Here is a 10489-nt window from a genome sequence, read left to right as displayed (position 1 = left end):
TTAGGTGTCTCTCACACATTAATTTCCTCAGTGTGAAAATGAGGAAAACACAGGCTAATAAAGGTACCACAGAGAGTGTGTGTGTGTGTGTGTGTGTGTGTGTGTGTGTGTGTGTGTGTGTGTGTGTGTGTGTGTGTGTGTGTGTGTGTGTGTGTGTGTGTGTGTGTGTGTGTGTGTGTGTGTGTGTGTGTGTGTGTGTGTGTGTGTGTGTGTGTGTGTGTGTGTGTGTGTGTGTGTGTGTGTGTGTGTGTGTGTGTGTGTGTGCGTGCGTGCGTGCGTGCGTGCGTGCGCGCAGGAGGGCTCATATGTGTTTGTTATTGTCTCAAGGCACTGTGTGCACTTCCATTCAGGTAGCTGGTCTAGCTTCATTAAGGCTAATCAGGCTGAGCGTCTAAATGAAGACCCTGCTATGCATGTCGATAACCTGTTATGTGCTAATGAGGCTGGGGGTGATGATGAAGGAGGGGGAGAAGCAACCCATAGGGTTACACGAGGAATAAATATTGGGTGGTAGATTAAATGAAAGAAGGGGGGTTGTTGTCTCAGTGATCAAACCTCAGTATTTCACTGTATGCTTTCAACTAGTAAATATATATACATAACTGTGTACACCTTTGACTAAAATACATTTCCTAATTATGCGTTCCCTTTTTAACGTGTTCAATGTATGTGTAGTCTGGTTAAAATGTAAGCCAGAGAAGAAATGAGAGAAGAATCAAAAATACTACGCAGGGAATGATAGAAGTCATGCTGGACATATAAAAGTAATAATATAATACGAAAGTATCGCTATTGTTAAAGTCAGAAACAGCTCTTTTAAGTATGATGGTTTATTGATCTATTATTGGCCAAGAGAAAGCTAAAATAAGGTTTGAATAAAAAATAAAAAGTAAATTGAATAAAGCATAAACATTTAAATGTAGATTTAAAAAAAGTATATTGTTTTTAGTTTGCTTATGAAGAATATAAATTAGATTGACATCACATAAAAAAAAAAATTATGTAATACTCAACATCTCAAGAACACCCAGGTGAGATTTGTCAAAGTTTAACAGCTGTATCATTTCATAGGACTAATAAACAATTGAGTATCAGATAAGATTATATATAACATGATGATATAATTTGCATCTGTCCAAGTAGTTTCGTAATATTTCCAGTTACTGCTTCTTTTTACTCTAACGTAAAAAAAATTATACATATACAGTATTTTAACTCTGAGAGCACTGTTAAGTTGCATATTCAGATTTTACATTAAACCATATAAGCTATTAAAATATTTGTTAAAACGTATTTAGCATTAACACTACCTTGAACATTATTACCAATAAAATGCTTACCTTCTAAAGGTTATATCTATGATAATTATCCATACAAATAACATGTCTAACAATATACAACGTGGTCAGGATTTTTAAAAATAGCTTTACAGGAGGTTGATTTTCTTAAAGTACAACATTTTGTATTTACTGAATGGAAGGATCTAAGTACCTCCACCACTGCATATATATTGAGAATAAAGACTTTCAGGACTTCCAGTAAATTACCAAGACGGAAGAGGGCAAGGAACAAATACAGTACCGAGGACACGGTCCAAACTATTATTTTCTCAGAGATATTTTACGAAGCTTATGACCTTCATCATTTCCTCCCAAATGTATTACATGTGCACTGAAGGTTGAATTTTTAAAAGATGGTAATGCAGCGGCACATGACAAATGACATATTTCCGAAGCAGCATGAGAAAGTGCTTGACCACACTAATAGCTTTCCATTTGCGATTTTATTTCCTCTCTGTTGTGTCTCAGTCCGGAGTGGTAGCAAGGAGAAAAAAATATGTTATTTTTTCCCTGTGAGTTTGGAAGTACCTTTCCAAATTGTAATAACAGTCGAGTGGAGGAGGCTGAGTCAGGAGGGACTCACGGGAGACAGAGCACTGTGCTAATTTCTATAATGCTCATATACAGCTGCACTGTCCCTATTTGTTCATTACAAATATCAATGAAAAAAAGTATATGAGCAATCCTAATACCCCTCCTGATGCAGCAGATGTCATTTTCTTTGCCCTATTACATTTAGTAATGAAAAATCCACTTGGACAACTCAACCTCTCTTTTAGGCCTCCATCAAAATGAGCAAATGGTTTCTCTTCATGGCAAAAACATACCTCTTTAAGTGTGTGTGTGTGTGTGTGTGTGTGTGTGTGTGTGTGTGTGTGTGTGTGTGTGTGTGTGTGTGTGTGTGTGTGTGTGTGTGTGTGTGTGTGTGTGTGTGTGTGTGTGTGTGTGTGTGTGTGTGTGTGTGTGTGTGTGTGTGTGTGTGTGTGTGTGTGTGTGTGTGTGTGTGTGAGGATGTGAATCATTAAAGGAAAATAAAATGATAAGTAATTCGGACTTGGGAAACACTACCTTCCTACTTCGTTCTGGCTCATCTGGACGGATGGAGGGGATGGTTTGAAAATAAATGAAGAAAGGACCCATTTCTGCTAATTTAGTTTTCAGGGGCTTCTTATCTTATTTGAGAAAAGTTTTTGCAGTCATGCATTTTCTATAATAAAGCCAAAATAAAACTTTAATATCTCTACTTATAGATTTACTAATAAGACAACATATATTCATTATTATTAATATAATCTAATAACTTCAGCCATCACTTAATAATCATTTGAGATTCTTCCAAACGAGTACATGAGTGTTAAAATGTCCTAAAATCAAAGTACCAAGAGTAAGCCTAGAATAGCCCATTTCTGAATAATATACAAATGATTATTTATAAATTATTTATGAATGAATGTGTATGTGCAACATTTTAACTTTGCAGGTGAGGTGATAATGGTGGAGCTCATTTAACTCTCTGTAGGCCTACGGGTCTTTAATGAAGTCTGAAGATGACAAATGCCAAATGGCCTTTAAGGTCCTTACACACCAAACTGACACCAAAGAACACCAAAGAACCCGTCCCGACCATACAGTCTATGGTCCCGACGGAACGTCGCCTCACGTCTCCTGCGTCTTGGCCATGTTTCGCACTGGAACACACCGCAAAGACTTCAGCCGACGGCCAAGTTGCATGTACGAACTGCGCATGCGTGAGTGGCAATAACTCTCCTTACCAGCAGGCGGCGGTAGTGTGTATTCGTCATTCAAAAGAGGCAACAACCGGAAGACAGACTGAGTGATAACCGAGAGAAGAAGAATAGACTGCGTGATATAAACAAACAACAAAAAGTGTGTGCGTTCCATTTTCACTCTGCAGCGAGAAGCTCATGGGGCTTTCCCGAACCTGTGTTGAGCTGGAGTTAAATGAAATCTCAGATTTGCCTTCTTAATAGTTTGTTTGGATCCCTCACTTCCGTTTCGCTTCTCATGCACTGATTCGCTCGCTGAACAGCCAATCAGAGTGATTTATTTGACCGACAGCCGTCGGCACGGCCGAAAAGACACAACGGTGCGGGACACACCAATCTGAGTAGGGCGACAGGACGCTCATCGTCGGCCTGACATCCATCGACGGCCAAAATCGGCTTGGTGTGTCCGGGGCTTTACAGGAGAACTAGTGAAACACACCATTACCGATTATGTATTTCTCTGGTTTTTAAAATAGTTGGAAGCATTTTTGATGATGTTAATACACAACACAACAACATATCTAGTTGTTTTGTGTGTAAGTCAAGTATTTTTTTTAACACTTGCATAGTTGTGCCATTACCTTCTCCGGCCAAGGTAGAGGTCACAATTCCAGCTCGGTAATCTCTGATCTTTGAATTCTCCCTGAATATGGCCATCAAAGGGTAGGATCAATAACTTTTCCATTAACATGTGAAAGGGTTTCAAGAACCTCTGTACCAAAATCCTCCAGCTAAAAAACAACAAAACATGGCTTTCCTGGATCGCCTCTTTAGATTTAAAGGGGAGGTCGGTAATTGCTCACAGGCTTAAACAATCATCAGGTGCCTAAATGATTTGATTGATGTAATCATTCCTATTGTTTACACTGTAGAGAGAGTAAATGGTTTACGATAATAGCAATAACCATGAAACTTTTCAAGTTGATTACTTACTTTGAGACAATAGTGTTTGGTATTGTCGAGGGTTAAGAGAACAAAGCTTCCTTTAAAAAATCTTTGAAAATTTAGAAAGCGATGAAACTGGAAAGCCTGGTGTGTGTTAGACCTGAAGATTTCACGTGAGAGAGTATGCGAAAAAAAGGCCTTTGAAGATATGTATTGTACAATTCATACATTGTTTACACACTTTAGGAGAATAGGCTAAATATGTTTAGGATGTTTAAGGAAACCAGACAATTATTTTGTATTAGACATTTTCTACAGATACAAATAGACATAGCAAAATAAAAACTTACAATTTGAAAGTTTTCTTTTCACAAGTCTAAAAGAACTGTAAAAAATCTTAAAATTGACCAAGGCATGACAAACTATTTATTTTTGCCTGAAGTGTATTGCCTTAACAGAACCATTCCCTAATGTACTTTCATGTAATTGATGGGTGAGAAAGTCCACGGGGCCTATGCAATGGGTCAGTTTCCAATCACTCTACAAAAACATACAAAAAAACCACAAAGGCAATACATTCTGTTAACAGTCAAACTAATGTTGAACGCATAATCCTTTCATTTGAAGAAGAAATAAAGCAGATTGACAAAATGTATAAAAGGTAAAATATGAAAAGACTTGAATGATTTCGAAACAATTAATCAGGTCTTTGACCTACTGCGATGACTCAGGTAAATTATGGTTGACTAGATTTAATTAAAGCCTATTAAATACACAGCCCGGTGAGGCGACTCTGAAAGATTGCAGACAAACGATTGACAGGCCCACAATACAGCTGGCCTCCACATCCTATTCTCATATTCCGAGGCATTAGTACCATTTGAATATGTGCAGGATGTACTTGAGCAGCAGGACTTAGAAGAAAAGAAAGCAAAGGAACCACATAAAGAGAAGAATGGGAAATGTTTTTGTGACAAGGAAAATAATGGAGCGCCCCCCCCCACTTGTCCTTTCTTTCTCCACAGAGACGAGGCTGCCTGACAAGCTGGCCATTAGGAAGGTAATTTGACAAGCTGTGTAGAGTGCTTTCACTGCGCCCTTACACCTCTTGAACATCATGAAGCCTTGTTCTGTCCTCTTAGTTAATATTAAAAGAATACGCAGCCTGGAAAAAACTACATACAAACATATGACAGCCGGTCTATCAAACGCACTGTTCAGGTCAGCGTTGCTCTTTGAACTCAGAAGTGTCAGTCAGCGGTTCAGCCTCTGTCAACACTGTCATCAACTCTTTTTAATGTTTGGTTCATAAAGGAGACTACTGTAGTTGATCTTTTGTTCATCGTTTATATAGTTTACATTTAGATTTATGTAGTATGCGCACCTGTATGTATGTGTGAGCTATTGCCTCTAATTCATGAGGCAGGATATAAGAAAAAAGGTCACCATCGGGAAACCATCGGGACAAGAGGGAACGGAGAGGAAATGAGATCCAGCAGAAGAGATTACGTGTAGGCGTAGGTTAAAGAGAGAATACTTCTATCAATGGAGAGCTTCTAAACTGACATACAACTACAACAAATGTCATGTTTTAGTTCATGTGTTGGAGGGCGTTTTACTGCATTTTATGCATGGACACACACACATACAAAACAAATGTTAATGTGTTTTTGCATTAAAAAGCCTCAGGTTGCCTTGAGAGGGAGGATTTGCTGCTGAAGGCTGTAGGCAAACTCAACCCACCATGCCTCTCTGCTCTATGTTATGCTATTGTTGTTCTCTCCTTCACCCTCCAGTGTCTCTTTCTCTCACTTGCCCTTCTTCTTTAATAGCCCTCTATTCTGGTTTCTCCCCCCCCCCCCCCCCCCCCCTACAAAACTAATGTCCTGTACATTTTCTACAACAACCGAGGCAGAAAGAATAATAATAGTGTGTATTTTGTTTTTCATCCACATTAAACTTTGGAAATAAAATCATCAGACAATAAAACATTTTTGTAGCAATTATTATATTCTTTGTGATACTAATACATGATCTTTTATGTATAACTGTATTTTTTGTTGGTTTTAAAAATGCTTGCTTCACGTCACCAGATTTGTATCTCTTGATAGGGTATAAACGGTTCATATGCACTATGTTACGCTAGGATCAAACAATCTAATAAATATATATATATATATATATATATATATATATATATATATATATACACATCCATGGTAATTCCTTATCATGTTACCAACCACATGTTGCACTTTTATTTCCTTTAGATGGTGGAAAGGTACATTATTTGATAAGGCTAGGCTCAGATATAAAATAAATAGAAAATTCTGTCTGTTCTATAAGAAATATTCCATGTATTATTATTTTGACATTCACTGTGCAGCATGATCTTTATGCAGAATACAACACTGCTTTAACATTCATCTGCTGAAAGCACAACGTTTTTATGGATAACAACTGCTTGATTCTATTTGACATCCTTTGTTGCATGTATTGCCCCTCGTTTCCTCTATGGCTCTTCACTGTAACTATCCAATATAAGCAGAAATGTCCAAGGAGATGTCTTTTCAAGAGAAAATCTGAAACATCTGAGACAAATTCTTATTAAAAGCAAAGTATTGGATGTAATTTGCAATTGTCATATTTTGAATGTTTGCCTTTGATTGCTTGAAGCTGACAGAAGGAATAACTATAGTTTTATTGTACAGAACCTATACTAAAAAATATATTATCTTCAAATGTTGTAGTTACAACATTGTCCTTCTTAATATGACTCACAAAATAAAGTTCCTCTTAGTGCATGGCTTTGTTGTTAAAGGGGCCTTATTGCTGTGGCAATACAATATACTTTGTGATTTTCCGCTTGGTCTCTCCAGCTCTATCTTATATCGTCAGCTCAAAAGTAGGGTGCTAATTATACTTCTGTTAGGATTGTTTTTCTGCTATCTTGTCAGGTAAAGAACTTAAAAAAAGAGGTACAGGTCGATCATAGGTGTATTTACAGCAAGTAGTTATGCGCTCTCTCTCTCTTGCGTGCACTGCACACACACACACACACACACACACACACACACACACACACACACACACACACACACACACACACACACACACACACACACACACACACACACACACACACACACACACACAAAAAGCAGCTAAATCAGATGTAGCACTTGAGAGCAGGGTTATGTTTGCCGTGGAGGAAAAATGATTTACAAATTATACAAACATTTAAAATGACTAATTCATTTATTCAAACTCACACACATGAGAAACTAGTCTTGGGTTTCTACGGAGACATGATCAAGTCTTATTATTGGACCCGATCAGAAATGGTCCAGCTGTTGCTCGCCCATTAGAATGCATTATCACACTCTTGCAAATGTCTTCCCCTGTAACCATGTTTGTTTTCTATTGACGCAAATGCTGCCTAATTGTGTTTTTATTGAGCTTCCCATAAGGTTAGAACATTTAAATATTGTATCTAGTGGCTGAATTATTCAATTTTAACATTAGGAAGAGTGGTTTGGTAATAATAATTATTCTGCTCTCATTTCTTTTAAATCAGCATCTAACAAGGAGAATGCAAGTTCATTTTATCCTTAAGATTTTTTAAAGGATTGTCAAGGTTTAAACAAACCTGGACAAAATATGAAATGTAATGCATCATAACTGTAGATGATGGCTCTTATGTTTACAATCATATGATCATCTCATTTAAACAAATGTTACTTTGCGGTCTCTTTACTGTATATTAATTTGCATCCCCCTTTATCTTCTTGCAGCCCTCTTAAAATTAACCCTCCCCATCTTCGTGTTGAAACCTTCTGCTTTATACTCAATTCAATCATCCGTTACTGAAGAAAACTGAGAAGCCTCTCACTCTGAAGTCCAATGTAATGAGTCTTAATACCACAGTGGATGAGGGGAAAGGAGTGAAGAGGAGAATGAGGAACAGGAGGGAGGAAATTATAAGCTAAATAACTAGCATGGAAAGAGGGTGGGAGAGGGTGCAGACAAAGCTGAGAGGAGGCTGAGGTAGAGAGGTGGAAGGTGGGGGGTTGCGAGGAAAAAGATAGAGGAGTGGTATTAATTGTACCACGAATATACTCATCATCCCCCTTTTCTCTTATTTATGTCCTTGCACAACTTGAGCTGCTGCATACAAGTGATGGCCTCATGGATTCATTATTAAATGGTTGCTTGGCAGAGGTTAAAGATGCAAAATCCGAAGCAGGATTAGAATTAATATACGGAAGAAATGACATTCGATGTATTTAAATGAACTATCATTCGATAACAGGGGTGGTTAGAAAGATAGACTTTGACTAAAATACTACAGATGCACGTCTGAATGTATCTGTTGCACAAAGCTGCTAGTTAAAAAATGTGACCGATTAGTAAAACAAATAAATATCAATTAGCCTTAAATCCCAAAGCAGTGCCGACCTGTATAACTAAGACTGCGGCAGGTCCCAGCACTGCTGCTAACTCGTCAGTGAGGTGCAGTGTAGTTTCCTCAGACAAATGAAAAGGATTGTCAATTTCCTCACTAATGTATATTTCTTATATATGGCCTATATTATTATATATTTTAGTCTCTAAAATATAATTTCCTTCTCATTTACACAACATTGTTGTAAAACCACCCATCATGAGGAGACACACACATGATGTGTATTCACTTTCTTTGCACACAACCTCCCACTCATCGTACTGTAATTTGCGTTACCATCAACATCAAGGACATTTCTTTTTTTTCCCATTAACATTTATCATTTAATGTATGTTGCCATACAGCCTCTCTGTTAAATAAAAAAGGCTTATTATTTGATATCAATCATATTTCTTACAAAGGCACATTACCAAGCCAACATCTATTTTCATGTTGAGACCACCGTCTGCAGGGAATACAGAAACTATTCTAACACAGCATTTACTGCTATAGAGAAACAACACTTTCCCCCTTTTGTTCAGGAGGAACTCTTGGCCATCATTATTGTGCTTTTTTTATTTGTTAATCTTTCAGCTGTAAATTATTGGTGACTTTTTCATAACTTATACAATAGTTCATTTGGAGTTATTCATACATTTCTTTTAATCCATGTATTATTTTTAACAAGAAAAAAAACAAGAAATTGGACTAATTTTCTATTTCGCTGAACCGTATTTTTCGAGTACTTACATTTCTATATGCATATTCATTATCTGGTCATTCAGATGGCCCTGATTGCAGCTCATATTAAGATGCACAGTGATTCCAGATGGAGACAATGAACCCTGCGTTGGCCCTTGAGGCCGCCCTGATGCACAGTTTAGCTTACAGCTAAGATGCTTCCCCTCTTCGCAAGAAGGTCCTAATGCATCCTCAAGGGCTCTCCACCTGCTCTCAACTGCCCCGGTAACCATGGAGATTTGTCTAATTCAGCAAACGATATGGTTACATAAAAACGCATTGAGGAGAGCATGAACAGTAAAACATGTAAACACTTGTTGGATACGTGGAACAGAAATATAGGGGATAAGATGTGATGCTTTGATATGCTTTTAGAAACCACATCCTTCCCCTCCTCCACTCAAAAAAAGAAAGGGTTGGACTGGAGCCATATTTTAGAAGTTGTTTGTGGAGGGACACTAAATGGGATCCAAATGGATGGAACGATGGAAAGAAGAGCCGGTGGAGCGATGGCACGAATGTAAAGCCTGAATAGAATCTAAAAATTAAACAGCACTTGATATTCTTCGTGCCCCAAGGCCATTAGGGGAGCGGCATGCTCTCTAAATTAGAGTAATGAGGAGTTTGGTAACCAGCTAGCTACTGTACATGAAATAACGACAGAAGGAAGGAGGGGAGTGGATAAAGACAGGGAACACCTCTAAACCAGAGGGAGAGATAGCTAAAATTACCAGATCTCAATCACTCATTTCTAAGGTTCATGAACAGTCTGATGAGTTTGTGTGCAGAATACATTTGAAACACTCAGGTTTTGAAAGGCACTGGGGGGTAAACAGGGCAGGGAGAGGGAGTTGGGGGTCAATGAGAAGAGAGAAAAGGAAGCGAGAGATTGAAAGAGAGAGAGGAGGAGAAATGTGAATCGCACATTGCTGCTCTGATCACAGCATGGGTCCATCTCTGTCCCAGCCAGACCCCCCGCCTCGCCTCCAAAAGGGAATTTATCTGTGTGTGTGTATGCGTGTGTCTGTCAGAGGAAAAGCGTGCATTGGTCAGCAAGCGTATGCACTTCAGCGTGTTTTTGTGCGCAGCTTGTGTGTGCATGTGTGTGTTTGAGCTGTCCCAGCAGGGGGGAAAGCACATGGGATGAACGGCACATGTGGCTAAACACACATTTCGTCATAAAACATTCGCTCGGCAGAAGCTTTTCTCAGAACCTGCCACAAATGGTTGTTGTTGTAGCATTATTTATCAGAAAAAAATTCACTGTTGACTGAATGTCCCACACTCCTGAA

The sequence above is a fragment of the Notothenia rossii genome, assembly GCF_949606895.1.
Source record: "Notothenia rossii genome assembly, chromosome: 6".
In the NCBI taxonomy this organism is placed as follows: Eukaryota; Metazoa; Chordata; class Actinopteri; order Perciformes; family Nototheniidae; genus Notothenia; species Notothenia rossii.
This window is presented reverse-complemented; position numbering follows the sequence as displayed.